General features: G+C 37.2%; 1 long non-coding RNA gene across 2 annotated transcripts in view; it reads right to left on the reverse strand.

Moving 5' to 3' along the window:
• Positions 1-4,939: 4,939 nt before the first annotated feature.
• The window catches only part of LOC128626102 (uncharacterized), a 221,519-nt gene continuing 202,715 nt past the window's right edge, over positions 4,940-23,743 (reverse strand). For both annotated transcript variants that reach the window (XR_008390005.1, XR_008390006.1), the window contains exons 2-3: positions 7,622-7,704; positions 4,940-5,657 (exon numbers count right to left, since the gene is read on the reverse strand). This is a non-coding gene — a long non-coding RNA (uncharacterized LOC128626102). The remainder of the gene's footprint in view (positions 5,658-7,621; positions 7,705-23,743) is intronic.

Below are 23,743 nucleotides of genomic sequence, written 5' to 3' on the forward strand. Positions count from 1 at the left end.
CTATTGCAATAATTTTGAACTTACATGTGAATATGAAACATACCAAACATATTTATTTAAACACAGGTTATAGAGATATTAGCAGAAATAAATGATGGTGTTACAGAACAAGAGGTCCGAGGGAGGGGCAATACAATATTTGGCCCACCTAGGGATGCCAAAAACTGCTATACAACAGGGGCCCCTCCCAAAACAAAATACTAAAATCTACTGGGCCCTTCTGTCCGCCGCCAATTGGAAAGACATCTCTTAATGCCAGAGATTTGTGAAAAGGAAACAAAATGTTTATTTAATGCTATTCAGGCCTAATGCCACCACTAAAATATCAAAGTCCTTTAGGGTATACACCTACACCCACACAGCTCCCGCTTCTCCCACTGTCCCAACTCCGGGTACCGTAAATCAGGAAAAGAGCACATGTCTGTGTTGCAGGTTGCTGGCACCGTCAGCTGTGTCACTGTGCAGGATCTCGAGTTAATCCAAAGTACTGTGGTACCCTCTCATGGTCCACTGGCAAGAGTCCTTTGTACCCAGTTCCAATCAAAGTCTCTCTTGCTTTTCAGGCCCCGCGGCCAAAGGGGGCACCCCAAAGCCGCGTGGGCCTCTTCTACCAAAGCTGCAGGAGTCCACACTCCACCAAAAGCATGTGGCTGTCTTCTTCACCTGGCTACAGGGATCTCCATTCTGGCAAAGCTGAGTGGTTTTCCCCTTCACCTGGGAAAGAGGGGGTCCGCACCCTGCCAAAACCACGTGGCTCCCTGTTTCACCTCACCAAGAGGGGGTCCTCACTCTGCTGAAACCGCGTGGCTCTCTCTTCATCTGGCGAAGCGGGGACACTTCATGTCCTGGAGCCAGTCTTTTCCAAGCTCCCACACAGGTGCTCTCACTCAGGGGCACAGCCCCTACTTCCATCTTGAGTCCCAGCCCTTCTCCCTCAGGAGAGCAGCCCCTGGTTACATCCTGAGTCCCCAGCTACATCCTTCTCCCTGGCTCCAAACTTGGCCACTGCTATTTAACATATCTATGAAACCAGTTAAAGGTTATAGATATGTTAAATAACCATTCCACAGGTTAGCTGCAAAACTGTTGCTATGCAAAATAGCTCTCAATGGCCCTGGCTCTATTCATCCCTTCCCCCTGGGGGGGGGGGTGGCGAGGACATCTTAGATGTCTCTCCAATATTCCTATACACTTTGAATTCTGGACACCTTTCTAAATCTTTTTTTGGGGGCCCCCCTGGCTGCACCCTGTATCATCACCATGTAGTCAGGATATCGAGTTAATCCAAAGTACTGTGGTACCCTCTCATGGTCCACTGGCAAGAGTTCTTTCTACCAAGTTCTAGTCAAAGTCTCTCCTGCTTTTCAGGCCTCGCGGCCAAAGGGGGCACCCCAAAGCCGCATGGGCCTTTTCTTACCAAAGCTGCAGGGGTTTGCACTCCACCGAAAGCATGTGGCTTTCTTCTTCACCTGGCTGCAGGGATCTCCATTCTGGCAAAGCTGGTGGTTTTCCCTTTCACCTGGGCAGTTATCCCCTCATGTCCTGGAGCCCATCTTTTCCAAAGTGCTCATACAGGCACTCCCACTCAGGACTGCAGCCCCTAGTTACATTCTGGGTCCAAGTCCACTTCCTTTTCCCTGGCTCCAAACTTGGCCACAGCTATTTAACATATCTATGAAACCAGTTAAAGGTTATAGATATGTTAAATAACCATTCCAGAGGTTAGCTGCAAAACTATTGCTATGCAAAACAGCTCTCAATGGCCCTGCTCCATTCATTTCTTCCCCCTGGGGGGAGGGGTGAGGACATCTTATATGTCTCTCCAATATTCCTATACACTTTGAATTCTGGACACTATTCCAAATCTTTTTTGGGGGCCCCCTGGCTGCACCCTGTATCACTGAAAAGGGGGCTTGACAGGTGGATAACAATAATCAGAGAGAGAGTTACTTTCAGTTTAAGATTTGTAGTAAAATGAAACTGTTCAACCTGCTTATTATTATTTACATTATTTTTAATATAAAAAGAGAGTTAAAAGTAGGAGGATCTAAGAGGCAGAGTAGGCAGATATTACAGTCACCTCCTTCCAGGACCAAATTGGAATTAAAACTAAAATGTAGAACAATCCACCTGAATAATCAACTGAAGACTACCTGAAGAGAAGTCTTTCAGCCAAGGATTGTCAGAAAAAACCACATTAAGAGTGGTAGGAAGGGCGGAGATGGAAAAAAAAGACAATAAAAAATAAAATGAAAACAATGATTACACACACTTTTGAAAAGCTTAATTATAAAAGAGGATAGGAAAATCTGAAGTCAAACGAAACGTGGCATTAAAAGAAGATATCTTATGTGTTTTTACTTAATATGAAACCTACTAGAGCATGATTTTTTAAATAAAAAATAACCATTTACTTCATGCCAGAACCTTAGGATACAAACCCTATCAAGCAAATCTCTGAAGTTTTTAGCTTAAGAGATTATGTTCCGACGCTGCATATTTAAAATGTATAATATTGAGGATTAAAATGGCCACTGAGACGGCGGAAGCTGAGTCCACTTGCTCTTGCCTGGAATTCAGATTTTCAGCTGACCTTCCAATAAGTAAACTTGAGCAGTCAATGGAATCTTAGGTGATACCAAGGAGTACAGAAGTTATTTTACACCATCCACAAAGGATATTTTGTAACTTAGAGGGGAAATACTCTGTGCATAGCACCTGCAGCAGAGGAGAGACCAGTCAGAAGTTGCAGCATTGTAGCTCCCTCCCCTGCAGGGACAGGGTTTCCTAGTGCTGCAGAGAGACCCCCAACCTTAATCTGGACTTGGGAGGATATATAGAGTCTGGGAGATCCAGGCTACACACACACAGTGAGCAGACATCCATAGCTGCAGCACTAACGGAATAGTTCCAAAGAGGGACTCTATCCCTAAAACGACAAGAGGAGGCACCTGGGTTTGTTGGAGGCACTGGCTGGCTGCAGCCAGCTATGGCAGTGAAAGACATTGCTTTCAGGGGAGGAGGTGTGCTTGGAGAACCTAACAGTGATTCAGTACCACAGTGTAGGTGCCACATACAGATTGTTTAAATAAAAGCAGAGCTGAAGGGACCTACAGCTTCTCTGCCAGCAAACAGACCAGATTGAAAGCACAGTTTCTTCCCAGTGAATCCAGCTGGGCAGGGAGTTCAGAGAGGTGCACAATGAAGGAATTTCTGGGTCCTGCCCAGCACAGCTGGGATACACAAAACAGAGACTTTGGGACTGTGCCTCCAACTAGGGCAGAGGCTGGGAGTGGATGGGCAAGCGTTGAGATTCTTTGCATCCAGGCAGACCCACCTCCCCCCTGCAGAATAAAAATCTCTGGGAAGGGAAGGGCAGGCCTGGCCCCCACTTCCTGTAGGATTTTTAGCACCACATCCAACTGGGAAGCTCTGCAGAATAGACAGGCCAGGCTCAAGAACTTTCTGCCAGATGCATATCCACAAGAAAAAGAAAAACTCCAAAAGGGCCCTTCCTGAATATGTCTCAGGGCAACAAGCCACTTTGAAATCTTGGGCCCTATTCCACTGAAGCCACCAAGGCAGAGAGATCAGAAATTGGTCCAGCAAGGGGTATTCAGGGCTGCACTCAGCCTCAGTTCTTACACAGAGTGTCGTAAGTGCCAAGTAAAAAAGAGCTGACCATCTTACACAGATTGGCCCCTCACGTGAAACGGACAGCTAATTCATTAGAAACTGTACATTATTGAAAATAATCTGGGGTGGAACAATACATGTGGTTCAGGGTTAGGGGAACACACTCACAATCTTCTTTTAAGATTGAGCATTGCCTCCCAGGGGAAATCCAGAGGCCCCACCCTCTGATGACAAAGAAGCCCCCTTTAAAGGCAGGTGGAAGTTGTAGCTGCAGTGCTGCCAAATGCTGGATGACTCACCCCTGGGCCTTGAGCTGATAAAAAGCCAGTGGGGCAGAGTACCAAGGACCAGCCCAGAAGCAATGAAGCCTGAAGGATATGGCCACAGACTGTGGACTGCTTGTGGCCTTGAACAGGCTGTCTAGAGCTAGGTGGGGATGCCACCTGACATTACCGGAGTCAGATCCGGAAGCAGAAGAGCGCAGACAAACACCATACTCTGCTGAGACAAATGTTGATGTTTTTCAAATATATACTTTTATTATATTTTTCCATTACCATTTAGTCCCCTTATACTTCCTCCTCCCCAATGATCACCACCCTGTTGTCCATGTACATGAGTCTTCCTTTTTCCTTAACCCCTCCACACCCGACCTCCCCCCCACTAGCTGTCATCTGCTCTCCATCTATGAGTCTGTCTCTGTTTTGTTTGTTCAGTTTGTTCATTAGATTCCACATATGAATGAAATCATATCGTATTTGTCTTTCTCTCAGTGGCTTATTTCACTTAGCATAATATTCTCCAGGTCCATCTATACTGTTGCAAAGGGTATTTTTTTTCTTTTTTACACCCAAGAATGTTTTGTTTTTAGTTTTTTTTAATGCACGCTGAAATGACAGTTATAACAATACAACTAACTAAATTGTTTTTAATGAAGTTGAAGACAGCTAAACACTTTAAGAGCCATCTTACAGAAAAAAACAAACACAATTTTTGGCCATACCAATAGCTAACAAATTGATGTACATATTTCTAACAAGTTGGTATGGAAAAGTTGAGCAGCAAACTAGTAGTTTAAAAGAGAATAGAAATAAAATTTTCAGGTGAAAAAGTTAATGTGACTAATATAGAGAGCTGGTTATACTTTTTAGAATAATCTATTAGACAAATATTATGAAAGAAAAATTGGCAATATTTTAGAGCTTGTAAAGACCCTAAAATACATTTAATGTTTAGAATATTGATGTATATTTTTCTATTAGATAATTTACATGTACGGTCCAACTTATGGACACATGTGATTATAATGTTCACTTCACTAACAATACTGAAAAATAAAACAGCACATTCTTATTAAGCAAAACAATATTTTCTTCTAAAGCAAGAAAAGCTGATTCTGCTCCTGTAAATTTTGCCAAGCATACTTTAGGGATTCCTCCTTTTTATGTACATAATTTAAAGCTGGCAATCATTTGATTTTCCTGAGCATCATCAGATTCTACTTTGGCTGCCTGAAACTCTACACAGAAGAGCAAAAATGTCAAGCAGTTTGTTATCAATATTCTGAGCTCTAGGTATAGATGGACACGAACATGTAAATACAGTGGTGAAGAAAATCAGTAATTGTCTTGACAGTGCTTTTAAAGAAACAACTGTGATCATGCTGACAGCCCATGGTGCAGATGGAGAATCACAGAATCAATCTTCTGGTCCAAGACACCACTCTTCCGGGTTCCTTTGCCCACTCGGGAAACTTAGATGCTCAGCAGGAAGACCATTATCAGTCCAGAAATGTTTCAGTTTTTATCATTATTTCTTAGTAAACTCACTAAGCAAAGGCTTAGTGAAACCTTTGCTCTTACTCTCTTTGCTATTGGAAGGCTAATTGCTTTCTCTCACTTCACCAGAGATGACATTCCTCTTCGTAAACAACAGTTTACAATGTAGCTGGTTGAAGGCAAAGCTCAGGATAATGGTTTCACTTTTTGTCATGGAGTGCAGATGCCTAGGTGAAGAAAAACCTATGGGAAATGGTGCATTGTCAGGAACTTTGAATACATGGGTCCTCACCCTCAAACTGAATTGCTTCAGTGTTTCTCTTCCTCAGTATTTTAAAACTAACTATGTATATGCAATCTCTTTCTAAAATACTGTTCCAGTGTGGGTCCTTCCACCACCACAAGTCAAGATGAACTGGAACATAGTTTCCACCTAAATTTATTAAAAGCAAAGACATTATCATTGGAAAAAAATGGAATAAAACATTTCACTTAGTTTAATTATTAAACTTTATGTAAAAATACTAATCCCAAAACAAGCAAATTGGAGACCTCAAGCAACAGAGAAACACTACATCACGGAACATAAAATTATTTGAAATTTTTAATTTTATAGATTTATACCTGTCAATAATTTTATTTCCAGCTTTTTAACTTTTGAGCTGAGTTACCTTGTTGAAGTCATAACTTATTTTATTTTTCTTCAAAATGAGTGAAAATATCTGCATAGCTCACCTCAGTAAAAGTGTTACGGCCTATAAACTGGGACTTCCTGGTGCCTAAATGCACACCGTGAAAAGAGAGTAAGAACTCACCGGGATATTTTTGTACACTTAAGTCATTATTATAAGCATTGCACAAAACAAGATACTTTACCTGCCTCCTTAAATAGTTAATTATAATTTAAGATTTCGATGATGTAATATCAACAGTGAGCATCATTTTGCCATATTGTAAGATTTTGATGTTCTCATTAATCCTTTGGTGAAGGTTTGCCTTTTCAATAAAGGCCGTTAAGTTTTGTTTTCTATATTTTTCCTCTTCTGCCCTTGTTATTACACCATTGGTTTTCATAGTTTACTTCTGTAAACTTGCTTTCTGAAACATGTTCATTTGTCCCATTGTGCTGTGAATTTTTTGAAAAAATAACTACACTTGTGAAAAGAATATACAGAAGAGAGGAAATGATTTCAAGTGATTGCACTCAGCCCTCCATCCCTTAAACATGCATGCATGGACTGCACACTCTATGTGATCTACTCTAGGGTCTCAAGGCCAATTTTGTACCCACTCTTCTTACCTGTTTTATGGAAAGCTAATGTTAATTAACACATGGATACACTATTAAAATTAACAATATGAAAAACTATAATGGAATATTGATAAGAAAAAGCGAATAAAATGAAGTAACTGCAATTAATTAGATAAAAAGTAATGAAATATCGAAGGGTCATATAACCGTAAGCTACTTAAGTTTTCTTTTTAATTACCTTTTGCAACAAAAAGCTTAATTTCTGTTTCTGATTTGAAATATTAAAAATGAGAAAATATACTGTTATTTACCAGTGTAAAGACTTTCTTCAGCCATTTTTTAGATTAATAATAATAATCCATTTAACTGTACATGCTCAGATTAACTAGAAAATAGAGTGAAAACTTCATTACTGGTCATTTTTATACTTCTGCATGACTTGAAAATAATTCATTTTTATATTTCTTGTATCTCATCTATCTAAATCATATTTCACTTATTAAAATTATTTGCTTTTAAATTTTTGAGATAATTATAGACTAACATGTTAGTGCAAAAAATAATACACAGCTCCTGTATATCTTCATCCAGTTGCCTGCAATAGAAACATCTTACATAATTATCAACAATAAAATGCCATAACCAGAAAATTGTCATGGATACAATTTACCAACCGTATTAAGTTTCCACTAGTGTAACATACATTCACTTGTGTGTATATGTATGTGTGTGTGTGTGATCAGTGTGACCTGTCACAATTGGTGTGTTACATGACATTGTATATTTATAAGTATCATTTTAGTAGCTCCTCAGTCTTGGGATCAAAATTACATGACTTTAAAGTAATGCTGTCATAGCCGACATATATATTAATGTTGCTTTGGTAACTAACTGAAAGCCCTGACAATGAGGTTACCTTGGCTGTTATTCCTGATCAACTGAAAAATATCCTTACCCACAGCCAGTCACCAGGGGGTCAGCAGAACTCCAGTTATGTTCCTCCAGTTGTTCAATCATCTGAGTAAGAAGGCTATGCTCCTGTAGAATAGTTAAAAGACAGGTTTGGTAAAAGTTAGTTTTATACTAGATCTTTCTATTAGTAAATTTTGAGAGTCATGGTATTTTTTTGTCAGACTGAGTAAATGACTCATATACAACTAGCTATTTTGTAAATAATAGAGCATTTCCAGATTTTTTCAGGTGAAATATAGCAACTATAATTGAAATTAGAGGACATAAAAATATGTTCAAATGAATATATCTGATGCAAATAGAAATACATGAGATTAACTTGTTAGAAATTAGTATAGAGGGCATTCAGATGTATTGTTTTAAACAAATTTACATTTGTTTATAGTTATTAACCCACTATAATATCATAATTAATGATATTAATTATAACCTAGTATTCCTACTATTGATTAGAGAATTATATTTTTGATGTAATAAGTGCCCTTAGATGATATGCAATATTTATACATAAGCTCACAATTTTTTAAAATTTTAATTTAAAAACACATTTTTGAAAAATCAACATAAGCATGATAATAAAATCTGACAAGAACTTTTTAAAACTCATGCGTCAATGTAACTCATGAACATAGATGCAAAAATTCTGAATGAAATAGGCCAACCAGTCCAGTACTATGCAAACCAAACTGTATTGTATTAATTTTAATGAGAAAGAGAAAAGCTACTGTAGCCATTCAGGAGCTAGCCTGGCACCACTATCATCTAGGACCTGGTGCTGTTAACAGTTATCCTGGTAATCTTGGCTGTATTTTTATTTTACTCTATTAAATTCTAGTAATTTCACAGAACACAAACATCACATAAGTCCACTCTGCGATCATGCTGAAACAAGACAAAAATAAGTTGATTATCATGTCTGACACAGATATTTATCTCCAAACTCATTAATTGTATACATTAAATATAGATAACCCCTCATAGGTCAGTTATACCTCCATAAAGTTGTTTTTTAAGTGATTGTTCATACCACAGAATAGACAAATGTTCCCTTAGTTTGATTAATATGAGTTACTGCCATTTCAGTACCAATGATAGCTTCAGTCTTGTCCTATTCCTTTTACTGTATCAAAAAGCTTCACTAAAATATCTAATCATAAAATATCCCCATGTTCTGAAAACATTCAATACAAAGTCCAGCTTCCTTGAACACTCTTGGAAAATCACCTAACCTATCCAAACCCTATAAGGTCTTTCTAACACCCCCTTACTAAGACATCCCACAGTTCTTCTTAGTGTGTGCTCTTCTTTGTTGCAAGGAACAGTAAATCAAAATTGTTAAAATACAGGTGTATTCATGGTGGTCTTTGGCTAGAGGTCATTGACATCAGAAATGCAAAGGTGATTCCATAGCCCCAAATCAACCAGTGTGTTTTAACACAGATATAATTAAGAATAAGTATATGATTATCTGAATACATTAAGATAAGGAATATGATAAAATTTAACATCAGTGAGTTTTTAAAACTCTTAGTAAATTGTATTTAGCCAGCTTTCCTTACTATATATACTTATTCAAGTAGAAAGTGTGGATCGTGAGAAAGGAGATACCTTCCAAGAAGGGCTCCTGGTTTGCTAACTGAGCTCAAATTTAAAACAGCCTAACAGCCATTTCTAAACATGGAACACTCTCACAAACTATACTTCAGGCAGAAGCCAGCATTAAACTGCCTGATTCCTGCACTGTTTTCTTGTCATCTAAGCCAGCCCTTATAAAGGAGTTCCTGGAATCCAATTCATCAATAAGGCTCTTCCCATCCAATAGGAGCTATGCAGCTATATTCCCATCAGCATCTTCACTAACCAATCAGAGTTGTCTCATTGAGACCAATCAGTGCAGTGCCTTTTGAACCAATCGACCTGGGAAGTCTTGAAGTCTTCATTCGCATGATACCAGACCAACCAGGGACCAAGGACAGCCAGCTCTCCTCTGGCTCAGAGAAGACAGTTTTACTTTCCATCAAAGACCAAAGACTCTGTTTCCTTGTCTGGAACTGAGACAGCAAAGATTAAACACCAAAGATGTTTCACTGGGGTGGAGAATAGTAGACTGGTGCAGGTCAGAGTGGAGCATACCAGAGCAGGGACAGCAGAGGTGTCTAAACTAAGACAGACCTCATTCCCAGCACACCCTACCCCAGGGCCATCTCTCATTGGTACTGCTTTATACGTGAGCTGTAACACTATTTAGTTATTCCATACTCATGCTGTTCTCACAGCCATGCTGTGTCACAGTTGAGTTTTTGCACTGAATAAAATTCCCTTCTTCATTTTTACCCCACATTGGGGATTTCTGTTGCCATTGAATTAGCACCACTTACAATAGGTTAACAGAAAGAAAGGAAAATGACCTAATCTTATAAAGTTAACAGAAAAAAACAAAAGAAAATAAAACAGAGAGTAAACATACATTATAAATGAAAAGCTAAAAGCTTTGTCTCTGAATCAAGGAACAAATAAGGGATGCCTACAATGCCCACTTTTAGTACATATTCAATATTTGTATTGAAGATCCCACCTGATGAGATAAGCAAAAAGAATAGTGATAGGATTGCAAAGAAATACTGTGACAGATACATGATATCTTATAAGTGCTATAGACGAAATCAATTATATTGTATACACATGTAACAAACACAAACATTTTATGAAAAGATACCACTTATATGCTGATACCACAGCATAAAAATACCCACAAAACTAATGAAAGATGTATAAGATTTCTGTGCATTGTATCTAAACATTTTAAAACACTGTTGTAAGAATTTAAAGAAGATAAAAAAAGAATGATATGCCTTGCTCTTTGGATTGGTTTTATTTAATGTGAATAGCCAAGACATCGTTAAAGAAAATTTTAAAGAAGAACAAGGTATTACTGGTTTTATTATAGGTCTTAATAATTAAGACAGTGTACTAAGGACACAATGATAGGCAGAGAGATACCTGACAGAGAATAGAGAGACTAGAAGAAGACCAATTTATGTTTGAGGACTTGAGTTATGAAGAATTTAGCACTGCAAAAAGTTCTAAAACCATTTCATGTTCATATAGAAAAACTGTATTAATACCTATTTCATACCATATACAAAAGTCAGTTCCACTTCTACTGTTGATATAATTCCAAAAGAGAAAAAGTATTCTATTAAAATGTGGGAGACTAACATCATTAACTTGAGTTAGGTAAACATATTTGAACACAAAGTTACGGTAAATACAAAGAAAGACTGATAAATTGGACTATCTAAAAAGTGAGGACTTTTATTCTTATTTGTCTCCAGTACACAGTGAAAAGAAAGTGCCAAGTAGAAGACAACTGACATTCTTTAAGCAATGACTATTCACATCTAAAGTAGATAATGAACTACAAATCAGTAATTCGAAGATAGGTATCCCTAAAGAAAACTAAACAACAGACTTGAACTTCACAAAGAGGTTATCTATAGAGATAAAAATATATGAAAAGGTGACAAACATATTTTGATTTGAGAAAATTGACATGAAAACCACCATAAGATACCATTACACTTTTCATAAATATTGAATGCAGATTGCCTACAACTAAGATGAATGAGAGTAACAAATGTTAGTGAAGATGTAAAGAATATGTACAGAGGTACTCATACATTGTAGGCATTTGAAAATATGAAGTACAGCATTTATTTTTTGAGATTATTTGTCATTAACTTCTAAAATTGAATTTGTGTATAACTATCACACAAGAATTCCACTTCTAGGTATATTTTCAACAGAAAGGCATATACATATTGCCAATAAACAAGTACAATTAAGTTCATTATGGAATTTTTCACTATCACACAATCTCTCAGCCATCTGAATGCCCATCAACAGTAGAAAAGATAAATAAATTGCCAAAAAATTTTTACAACAGAAATTCCTCCACAATGAAAATATATCAACAACAGCTATGTACAAGAACATGGATGATACAAACATGACTGAAAAAATCTATTAACAAAACACTGTGTCATTCTATTAAAATAAACCAATAATATATTTATAAATTATGTATAATCTTATGAGATAAAAATAAAGGTGGTTTATATGTTCACAACTTTTTCAGAATCAAAACTTAGCTGGACAATTTGATATGGTTTAATGCAATTTACTTATTTATTTTTATAATGTAAAACTTCTAGTTTTTTTTATTGTTGTTCAAGTACAGTTGTCTTCATTTTCCCCCCACACACCCCCTACCTCCCACTACCAATCCTATTCCCCTTTGGCTTTGTCCTTGGGTCCTTTATAAATGTTCCTTGATGACCCTTCCTCTTTTTTCCCCTGTTATCCCCCTTCCCCTTCCTCTACCAAAATAAAACCAGAAACAGTGAAATAAAGAACAAATTGATTTAATGCAATTTAAATGCAACAAATAAAGTTATCAAAACAGTCAAACCTCTTTCAATATTATTATCTCATCTGGATAGTCTACAATGAGGATTGTTGAAGTTGCTTTCAATGAGTCAGAAAGAATTTCACATGCACTGGGTGTTTTTTGTCAAATGTGTGATATGTGGCTGAAATTGTGGCCAGAGTCTATATGTATATATTAACACATTGTTATTGTCATTTGCTTCGTTTCATCAAGTGTAGTATTATAATTTATCTCTTTTGCCTTGTTAGGAATTAATCTAAATCATGAGCGTAAAATTTAACTTGATTTTTTTAAAAAAGCAGAGTATTCACAGTCACTATTGCAAAGGCTTTCCATTTATTTCACAACAACCAGAAAAGTAGGTCACTTTTGGAATTGTCAGTTACAAAAAATAGTACCCAGAGAAATAAAGCAGGAAGTTAGATTTGAAGTGTTTTCTTTACACTTCTTCAAGATGAAAATTATATGTGCTTTCGACGACAAACTATTTTTGAGTTCACCATGACCGAAAAATTTCAGATGGCATTTTTTTCTTTCTTTTATGCAATCAAAGGTACATTTATGAAGAGATAATGCATATTGTATTGAACCAAAATTATTTACCTTTTATTCATTTATTTTTTTAATCCTCATCCGAGGATATGTTTAAATTTTAAAAAGAAAGAGACAGAAAAATATCAATGTGTGAGAAACATTAATTGATTGCCTCCTGTGTGCAACCCACTTTGGGATTGAACCTACACCCTAAGGATGTGTCCTGATCAGGATATAAAACCATCAGCTTTTTGTTGTGGGGGACAATGCTCCAACCAACTGAACCACATGGCCAGGGCTGAACCAACATTCACTTGCGTTAATTATGGCTACAAATATTAAGTGAAGAGGAAAAAAATTATTTTCTTACTTCAACACTAATTTCTTCATAGTTTTTTAATAATTAAGAATACTTAATAATGCAATGAAATCACATTTATTATTTCTAAACAGGAGATTCTTGACCAACGGTGCTTGTATACAAGGTCTATCCAGAAAAAGTCCAGCCATTGTTAGTATAACAAGAATGGTTTGCATGACAGTGATGTCACCTGGATGCCAAGGAGAGTGGACCAGACTGTGCATGAGTGAACAATGACAACTTCACTGTATTAGTCTGTATTGTATGGCTGTCACATTCAAAATGACTGAGCACGTAGAGCAACACGTCTCCATCAAATTTTGCTTTAGGTTTGAACATTCCTCCATGGAAACTATTCAGATGATTCAGAAGGCCACAGCTATGGGCACTGGTGATTGGCAGCTTCATTATGACAACATGCCTGCTCATGCAACCGGTCTCATGTAGAGTTTTTCTGAGAAACATCAAATTACCCTGGTGACTCAGCTCCCCTACAGCCAAGATTTGGTGCCTTATCACTTCTGGCTTTTCCCAAAACTAAAATCACCTTTGAAGGAGAACAGATTTCAGACCATCAGTGAGATTCAGGAAAATATGATGAGGTAGTTGATGGCATTGGTAGAACTATGCAAGATCCCAAGGTGCCTACTTTGAAGGGGACTGAAGCATCATTGTCCTATGTACATGTTTTTGTATATTCTATCTTCTTCAGTAAATGTTTCTGTCTTTCATATTACATGGCTGTATATCTTCTGGACAGACCTTTGTGTAATTGCTAATAATGCTAACCTATAAAACTAAACATTTTAAATAAAGATGTATTATATGATAGAAATGAGGGGAGGGAATCCAAGATGCCAGAGGAATAGGTGGAAGCTACACTCACCTCCTCACCTCCACTCAGGACCAAATTGGAATTACAACTAAATTGTGGAGCAATCTTCCTGAATAACCAATTGAAAACTAGCTGAAAAGAAGTCTTCTAACCAAGAATTTACAGAGCATCCCACATCGAGATTGGTAAGATGCATGAATACATGAGAAGAGTTGGCCCATACCCACAAACTGCAGCTGAGGTTCCAGAAGAATCTCTCAGCTGTAGGGATTCCCTCCCAGTTGGCATGGCATATAGATCCCAAAACAGATTCCTCCGACCAGAGCACCAGAACCAAGAAGAGGCCCCCAAATAACATTTGACTCTGTGTGATATCAGCCTAGGGGAGAGCAATATCCCCATCCTCTGGGTTCCCTCTCACCCCAACCTGCAGAGATTACAACCTATGGAGGACTCAGCTGCCTTGGCCATGGTGTAGAGTTCTGGGTAGAGCCAGGGGATATCGGTGATTGAGTTGTGTGACTTCAGGGTGAGGAGCTGTACCCCCCACTTTCCCAAGAACCTGAACAGTGCTTTTCCAATAGAATCACCCTCCTGGCCTTGTAGGGCCTACTGCCCAGGTCCTAGCAGCATGGCCCTGCAGAGTGAGTGGTATGCAACCGGGGTGGGGACCACACACACTACCATCTCTCAAGCCTGACCATTACCTCCCCCTCACAGGATGCAGCTACCAAGTTCCATCTCCTCCCAGCAGAACCTGGAACAGACTGAGTTGTTTGGTTCTAGAATGGGGGCCATTTTTACCTCTCATGAATGACCAGAGGAAAGCCCTCCCTTCACATGGCCAAATCTTCATTTGTTTGGGCCTGATAAACTGCAGCCCTCACATTGATGACCCCCAGAGAGCTCACCTCATCATAAAGGTGTGGGAGCACCCAGTGGGTGCCAGCTAGACTTGTTATACCCAGAAACATTTGCTGAGTATCACAAAACCAAAAACACTGTAACCAAGTTTGAACTTGTATCAGTCTGGTGAATACCATTTGCCCCTATCTGGTGACTCACTGAGAACCTACCTTATGAAACTTGAGTACAGCAAGGGTGCTTTCAGTGATTAAGGCTACTAGGCAGCTGGCAGGGGGAGGCAGGAGAAGGTAGAACTCAGGATGCACTGGAACTTTGGCTGATATTACCACCAGGGTTGATGCTGGTAAAAGCTGGCCCTGGAGCTCAGCTTGATCCCTTCTGAATACACTGAGGGCCAGCAGAGGCCGCCACACACTGTGGATCACTTTGTAGCTCCAAACATGTTTCCAAGGACAGTCAAAGTCTGCATCTACTATTTTTATCATTCTTAATATTTTTTTATTGCAAAAGCCATCAGACTTTCAAGTGAATTTAAAAAATTACCAGTGTTATTTAATGAAAAAGTCTCACATTGTCACGTATAGGATATATCAACATTTACTACTCATCTGTCATGTTTGATGACAAACACCATTGTCATATGCTTGGAAAATCCTCAAACCCATTCACTGGTCTGCATCTGAGTCCCCCGAGGTAGCCCCACAACCAACATACACAGTGGTCAGAGTAGGATTAAATAAGCCTCAAAAGTGGCAACTCCAAAACTAAAATCACCTTTGAAAGAGAAGAGACTTCGGACCAGTCCGAAGATGAGATTCAGGAAAACACAACAGGGGAATTGATGGTGATTTGGAGGACTGTGTGAGGCCTGAGATGCCTACTTTGAAGGGGACTCAGGTATCATTGTCCTATGTACAATGTTTCTTGTATCTTCTTCCATAAATGTCTCTATTTTTCATATTACATGGCTGGATACCTTCTGGACAGACCTTAGTTCCTTGTGTAAGAGGATTATTCAAGCTTCCACTAATTCTTCTTGCTCAGGAGAACATGACACTTAAGTTTTAGGAAGTCATTATGGGTTATTATATGTGAGAAAAATTCTGTTAAGATCCCTCAATAGTTGGCTTTTGAGACAAGTGAGTTCTCGAAATAATATTGGAGGAATTTCAGTTTTAAGTTATTGATAATTTAAATTAGATATCTCTTTTTTCTAATTTCTTCTCTACCTGATTGGTCTATGCCTCTGTTTATAACTCCATAAATTTCCTGTAACTTCTGCTCATTAAAAGCTGTCACTATGCAATTTTATATATTGGAATTCATACATATATTATAATAATTTGAAATTGAAGTGTGCAAGATTATAAAATGCCTTTTTTCCCCTCATTTGAGATACTGACCCTTGCTTTGTTTTTCTGAAATTAAATGTCATTTGACACCAGGACCAGGGCTTCAGCAGTTTTAATCCCAGAGGCTCAATACCATGAGTACTTCCTTTTTCAGCTGTGAGGAGCCAGAACCCTGCTCTTTGCTGTTCTTTCAAACACAGTCCAATGATCCAACAGCATTTTCTTCTGCAGAGTCACATTTTTCAGCTAGGCTTGTCAAATATTTTTTTTAGGAGAAATGTTCGGTTTCCTGAGAGTAATTGAAAACTTCAAGGCACATGTTGTCAGATATTGAAGGAGTTATCCTCTGCATCTACAGGGGTAGAAGTTATAATTCATCACGCTGGGTGCTTGCAGGCCCGCTTTCCACAGCTGACCTTTTCGAGTTACTTACTTTTCTTTGAGGCATATCTGATATATAATAAACACAGTTATTTCAAAGTGTTTGCTTTTACAGAAAGCCTTAAAAAATGATGGGCAAATATAACTCAGTGAAATACTTTCAACTCCAGGTTTATCCACAGTAGAAAAGACTTTACATTTACAAATGCCATCCAAAAAATTAAAGCAATTGATTTTTCTGTTAATAACTCGGCTTGGTACCTAAGGCATGGATTTCAGGAATTTTCTGAAGAAACCAAGGTTTATAAATAGATTCAAGAAAAATTCAAGTCTTCCCATGTATCTTTGACAAGCTCTGTCAGTCCTTAAGAAACCTAAGTACTGAAACCCAAGCATAAGCCTTTCTGTTTGCTCTCATTAGTCTCATTTAAATTTTTATTAACTTTATTAGGGTAATAATAGTTGATAAAATTATATAGGTTTCAAATGTGCAATTATTGATATGTAATCCATCATCTATATATTGTATTGTGTGAATTTTCTGTCAAATAAAATTTGTCTTTTCATTTTTCTTTTATATGATGTCTTTCTCAAACACCATGTAAAAATAAATAAGGCAGAGGTTAATTTTATGGAACTGTAAAGCAGCATTAAAATGTACTTTAATAGCTACATAATATCTTTTTTTAAAGAGGAAAGGGTTTTTTTTTAAAGATTTTATTTATTTATCTTTAGAGGGGAAGGGAAGGAGAGAGGGAGAGAAATATCAATGTATGATTGCCCCTTGTGAGTCCCCTGATGGGAACTGGCCTGCAACCCAGGCATGTGTCCTGACTGGGAATCGAACCATAGTTGCTTGGTTCCCAGGCCTGTGTTCAATCCACTGAGCTACAGCAGCCAGGGCCACATAATATCTTTATTATCATTTCCAAATACCTTCCTCCCTCCTCTTCTTCCACTTTCTCTCTCTCTGCACACACACACACACAGTGGGCAAAGTAGCTGTAGAGTTGTACGTGAAACAGTTTATTCTTGTATTGTTACTTACTGATTATGGTATTAATTATTGTTATTACAACTATAAACCTACTTTTGCCCACTCTGTGTCTGTATCCACACATATATATGCAGACACGTACTCCATATAATCTAATGTGGAATTTATATTAATTTATGCTAATTTTCTTGGAACAAATGCGACTATTTTCATTTGTATGCATGTTCACAACTTTCTAAGCAAAAGTTGTTGGTACCTGAGTTAAAGGAGATTAAGGATAACACTCAGATAAAAAACCTCAGGAGGGATATTGAAAGGACTTTCTTTTTCTCTCCTAGAGCAATTCTTCTACATTCTAAATGGTTGCAAAAATATTTCCCTCCTCACCTCATGTACATGTTTACACTAGGGAAAAAAGGTTTCCTTCTCTTTCTCCTCAGAGGAGGAAGGATAGCTATATAAACTTCCCCATAGAAGCTTCAGTATTCATTTTTCCAGGTTCCTCTACTATGGCTCAAATACTTCTTTTGCGCTTGCAAATGACATGTGGCTTCAATGATAGGCCCCGTGGAGTAACAGGTTGTGGGGAACTGGCACTCTCATTGCTAAGAATAAATCATTGCATGATCCAGAAATCGTGCATTTCACGTCAGGGTAAAATAGGCATTAAACACCACCAAATTCTAAGAAAAATAATTGTATATATAAAATCAGATTTTTCTGTATTATACTATAATAATCTTATTTTAAAGGATTTATAGTGAAGTAAGCAATGTGTTTATTGCTCTAGTTTTCCATTCTAAATTTCATAATCAGAAGCATAGCTATTACAACTAAATCTAACATACAATTAGCCATTTTTGTCAATCATTTATTCAATAACACTTTTCTGTAGAGCATATTTCTACATAATTTTAAATGTAAAAATCATAGAATTAGAAAAATGATATTTTAACCAATTTTTGAAACCTAGAAAACACTATAATCTTGCTTCATTAAACAAAGAGCACAATTGTATTCCACAATGTCAGTCATTGTTGGAATAACCAGATAGTAAAAATGAGGAAAAGGAAAAAAAAATCACTGAATCTGTTTTTTAACACAAAGCTACAGAAGATATAGTGGAATTCAACGAAGTATAAATTGCTAATTTCCCAAGGACGTCTTCAAAGGAGTTCTTCAGTAGAAAATTTCCTGGAAGAGCTGTTAGTAGTTTAAAACATTTCTGCTTTGTTCTTTCTTTCTTCTACTATTCCACTGGCATGTATGTTACTCCCTTTGAAATTGTCCCACAGTGCTCCGAAATGGGGTGTTCTAAATATTTGCTGTTCTTTTTTTTAATCTCTTGGCGCTCAGTGTAAGTTTCTATTGAACTTTTGCCACAATTTCCCATTCTTTCTTTGGCTGTGTCCAGTCCACTGAACAGCTCATCAAAGCCATTCTTTATTTCTGTACCAGTATTTTTTATTTCCATCAGTTCCTCCGATAGTTCGTTAGTGCTTCTAATACCCTGCCTACATTATCCATCTGTTTTTGCATGTGATCTACTTTTTAATTAGAGCCCTTAACATTATTCAGAATTATAGTAAATTTCCTTTCTGAAAATTAAAATTCATGAGTCTGTTTCAGATCTATTTCAACTGTTTTTCCTTGCCTTTGACATACCTTGTAATTTTTTAATCTTTTATTATTTATCTTGTATTATTTTTTTAGAGAAAAGACAAGGAAGGGAGAAAGACAGAGAGAGAAACATAGAAATGAGAAGCATTGATCGCTTGCCTCTCTCACATGCTCTAACTGAGGGCTGAACCTGCATCCTAGGCTTGTGCCCTGGCTGGAATCAAACCAGCCACCTTTCACTTTGTGTGATAACACCCAAACAACTGAGCCGCACTGGACAGGGCAGGCTTTGCACAGTTTTTTATTGAAAGCTAAAAATGTTATATTAATTAATAAGAACTGACGTTAACAGATCCCTAGTTCGAGGATTTATGGTAATCTGGCTAGGAGTTGGGTTGTGTGTAAAGTCTGTTATAGCTACAGGTGCCGCAGGTTTGATTCTTCTAGTATCCGTGTTTTTGTCTCTTATCTTAGGGCTTCCATAACTATTCCCCCTTAAAGAGAGTCTATCTTGTGGCTCTTTCTTCTGTAATCCACTGTTTCTGCTGTTATTATACTGAAGGCCTATTGGTATGGTGGTAAGATATATGGGAAAGAAAAATGTTCTATAATTTTTTCAGTTAAATTTCAGGTGGCCTCAATCCATGTATCTTGGGTATATTACATTTAGACATAATTTCTTCAGTGGTATGGCTGTCTTTCTACCAGTTTCCTATTCTCATCCTGGGCTACGTGTGTTATCTTTAATCTATTTCTTTAAAGTCTTGCCTTGTATTTTTTTCTCCTGAAATGAGACCAGAACACTGTAGGGGAGGTTGTAGCAGAAGGAATTCCCTTCTCCCAGATGGAACACAATTTCTGTTAAAGAGAGTTAATTTCTGTTAAAGAGAAGATTCAGTGTATTTCACAAGGATTACACTTTTCTTTCTCCTGCCAGAACTTGGAGGGGATATTTCTCAGAATTTCACTCTTAGAACTCGCTGGGATTCTTGGAGGTAAAAGCCATAAATACTAGGAGGCTCCTTCAAACTGAGGATTCTAGGAGCATCTGACTCAAGCTCTTCCACACTAAATGTCCAGTAATTTATCAAAATTACCATTTAAATATCCCCACTAGTTTATAGTTCTACAGTTTTCTGTTCTAAGTAAGAAGGCTTCACCTGTGACTCTTTAGATGAACCTGTCTTTCTAGATTTGGAGTGGCAATTACCTTGTGGCCCCAGTTCTTTAACAAGTCTAAGAAAAGTCTCTGATTTTCAGGGTTTCTAGCTTTTTTGGTTGTAAGGTTAGATGTGAGATCTTTTAAGATCTTTATGCATTAGTGCTGAAATCAGATGTCCGCATGCAGGAGACTTAAGCACCAAAGTTGAGCATAGAGCGATCAGCAAGGACAATGATATTAGCATTTCCTAAAGGTTCTGAAGCACAGATTCCAACATCTGAAATACTAGTTAATATTGGCTAAATGGAAAATCAGAACAATTGAAAGGAAGCAAAATTCTGCAGATCAACAGAACAGAAGATTTACCATAATCACTATACACAGGCAATGGGTAAGAGAGAAGTGAAGCTCTAATGAGGACAGCAAGACCAGGAGATTTGTGCAACCAAGAATATCCAGCAGAGGTATGCCCCTTCAAAGCCTCACCCCAGGTTTGATGAATGCAGACCAACCCCCAAATAACAAACATTCATACAGGATCCTAGAGTTCAAAGGCCTTGCCCCGGACAGATCTTCCATTCTAGGACTACTCTATAACTTCTTACCAACATGCCCCTCTAATATCTTCCTTGATTTATTCTAGAGCACTAGCTTAGCTTCAACACTTATGCTCACCTGTGTTTTGGCCTTTAACAATTGACTGATTTGTCTATTGGTTCATGCTATCAACTTTATGATTCAATAAGTATTCTCTATTCTAAAGATTGAACTCAGTCCATACTTTGTTTCTAACATTAGACCCATTGGCTGAGAGGCAAATAACATCTTAAGAAACCACAGAATAACTGAAGGCATGATTATTGAAAGACTATTATCAATAACCATTACCACTTCCCAATTTTTCTATGCTAGGTAACATTAGGTGGGAAAAAATCCTGGGATGCATCAGTTACTATTTATATGAAAAAAATATATATTTTTAATATTCAGGTCCCATGAGAGGGAAAGCAAAATATATGAACACTTTAGTTTAGGTCTCAAGTTCACAGTGGTTGCAAGTTTTGACTGCTCAATTTTATTGAAAAAATTAATTAACCTAGATTTATTGATTTCGATCCCTAGAATCTCTGGGTGCAAATTAGAGTCAGACTTAAAGATTCTGCATAGTAATATGTCTCTCAAATACCTGGTATAAGGTGTAGCTAAAGTTTATTATTTAAACTTTGGGTATTTAACTATTATAATTTCACTACCATTGCCAAATACTGATGTTATTAAATACTTTTCATAAATGACCTTAAACATTCATATAAGATAATTAGAAATTTTATGTTATTTTATAATTTGTGTTTCTCTCATATTTTCATGTTATAAGCTCTTACTTCTTACATTCCCAGGTCTGATATCTAGAGAACAATACATCCCCTCTAATTCCTGACTACAAATTAATTGCATATATAAAACTAAATCTCATTAGAAAATAATATAAAGATGAAATTAATCATTTACATGATAATTTGAAACTTTTTCTTTAAAGAACTTGAATATCTATAATAGTAGGTAATGTAGGTCTTCATTAATCTAAGTGATCATAAAAGTATTTAATTTCTATTCCTTGAAAGAATTACACACCCCCTTACTTATTACTTGGCTAAATATAGAAAGCATAGGAGAAAGACTAAAGTGCTTCTGATTCAGAAGCTGGCCACTGTTCAACATAGGTTAGTTATATTCTAAAATAACACAGAAAAAAACCCCAAAAAACAAATATTCAGTCTTTCCAGGAGGTACCCAGCCATGTAATGTGAAAAATAGAAACATTTACTGAAGAATATGCAAGATACAAGAAACACTGTACACAGGACTATGATGCCTCAGTCCCCTTCAAAGTAGGCACCATGGGACCTCATACAGTTTTCTCAATCGCCATCAATTGCTCTGTCATATTTTCCTGAATCTCATCAACACTCTGAAATCTCTTCTCTTTCAAAGGTGATTTTGCTACAGTCCACAAATCTGGGCTGTAGCAGGGCTGAGTCACCAGGGTGATTTGATGTTTCACAAAAAAATTCTGCATGAGACGTGATGTATGAGCAGGTGTGTTGTCGTGATGAAGTTGCCAATCACCAGTTGCCCATAGCTGTGGCCTTCTGAATCATCCAAATAATTTCCATGGAGGAATGTTCAAGCTTAACACAAAATGTGATGCAGATTTGTTGCTCTACTTGCTCATTTTTAATGTGATGGCCACACAGTACACATGCTCATTAACAGCATCTTCCACTCCCACTGACTAGTACAGTGAAGTCATTATTGTTCAGGCATGTGCATTCCAGTCCACTCTGCTTGGCTGCGGGGTTATATTGATGTCACACAAACCATTCTCATTATATTAACAGTGGCTGCATTTTTTCTCATTAATATTTTGTACATGTATATGCATTTGTATAGATTCAATGCATACATTAATGTGTATAAAAGAAGATACTTACCGTCACAAATGTATATTAAATTTTGTAGATTTAAAAGATTTTAAAAATAGTGATCATAGTATTAGATAGACCTAATATGATAATGAATATGTTATGCCTCTGTGAGTTTTTATCTGGATATCCATATCTATTTCTCCAACATCTACCACAATCCCCCACACACACACACACACAACTTTTATTCCATGTGAGCATTTTGAAATCTGGGTAAAAATTCTGATATTTCACAGACACATCCCAGTCTGCGCAGATGCACACAACTCTCAGCACATCCAGGTATTACAAAGTAAAGCTAATGGGATCTTCTGCCTTTTTTTACATGCAACAGTCCATTTAGGCCACAGGGTAAAATAAAATGCTGGATAAAGCTGAACACACCAAAATATTCTCCAGACTGTTGAACACTCCTGTGCCCTGTCCATTATTTTTATAGACTTTTAATCAATGTGCTCATAGGAAATAACCAAAGTTTCTTTCTCCAATTGTCAGAAAGGACAGATTAGGACAGAGAGCATTCACAAATACACCTGGGATAATATATTTTCTAATAGACACATGATAAAAGTTTAATTATTTGGGGGAATACATTGCTTGTTTACCAAAGAGATCTTTAAAGATTTTTTTAAAGTTTTTTTTTAAGTCAAACTAAAGAAACTGTTAATTTTCTAGAAATGAGTAGATACTTAGTTCATAATACCATTTATAACATATATTTAATATAGAAAAAACTTTTAAAATAATTTAGAACGAAATAAAACACATTTAGGAAATGTTCTATTTACTATAGTAATTGCCCCCAATGCTATTATACTCTTGACCTATTTTGTCTGCATTAATATGATTTTTTCCCTCTGAGGGTGGGCCTATTTATCTCAGATCGAGGGGGAGGAGAGAGAAGAAGGAAGAGAAATATTGATGCGAGAGAGAAACATGAATCTGTTGTCTCCTGTACATACGCCAACTGGGACTGAACCTGCAACCTAGTCATGTGTCCTGACTGGGAATCAAACCTGCGACCTTTCAGTCCACTAGACAATGCACTGACCTACTGAGC

The sequence above is a fragment of the Artibeus jamaicensis genome, unplaced genomic scaffold, assembly GCF_021234435.1.
Source record: "Artibeus jamaicensis isolate MK-2021 breed Jamaican fruit bat unplaced genomic scaffold, CSHL_Jam_final scaffold_286, whole genome shotgun sequence".
NCBI lineage: Eukaryota > Metazoa > Chordata > Mammalia > Chiroptera > Phyllostomidae > Artibeus > Artibeus jamaicensis.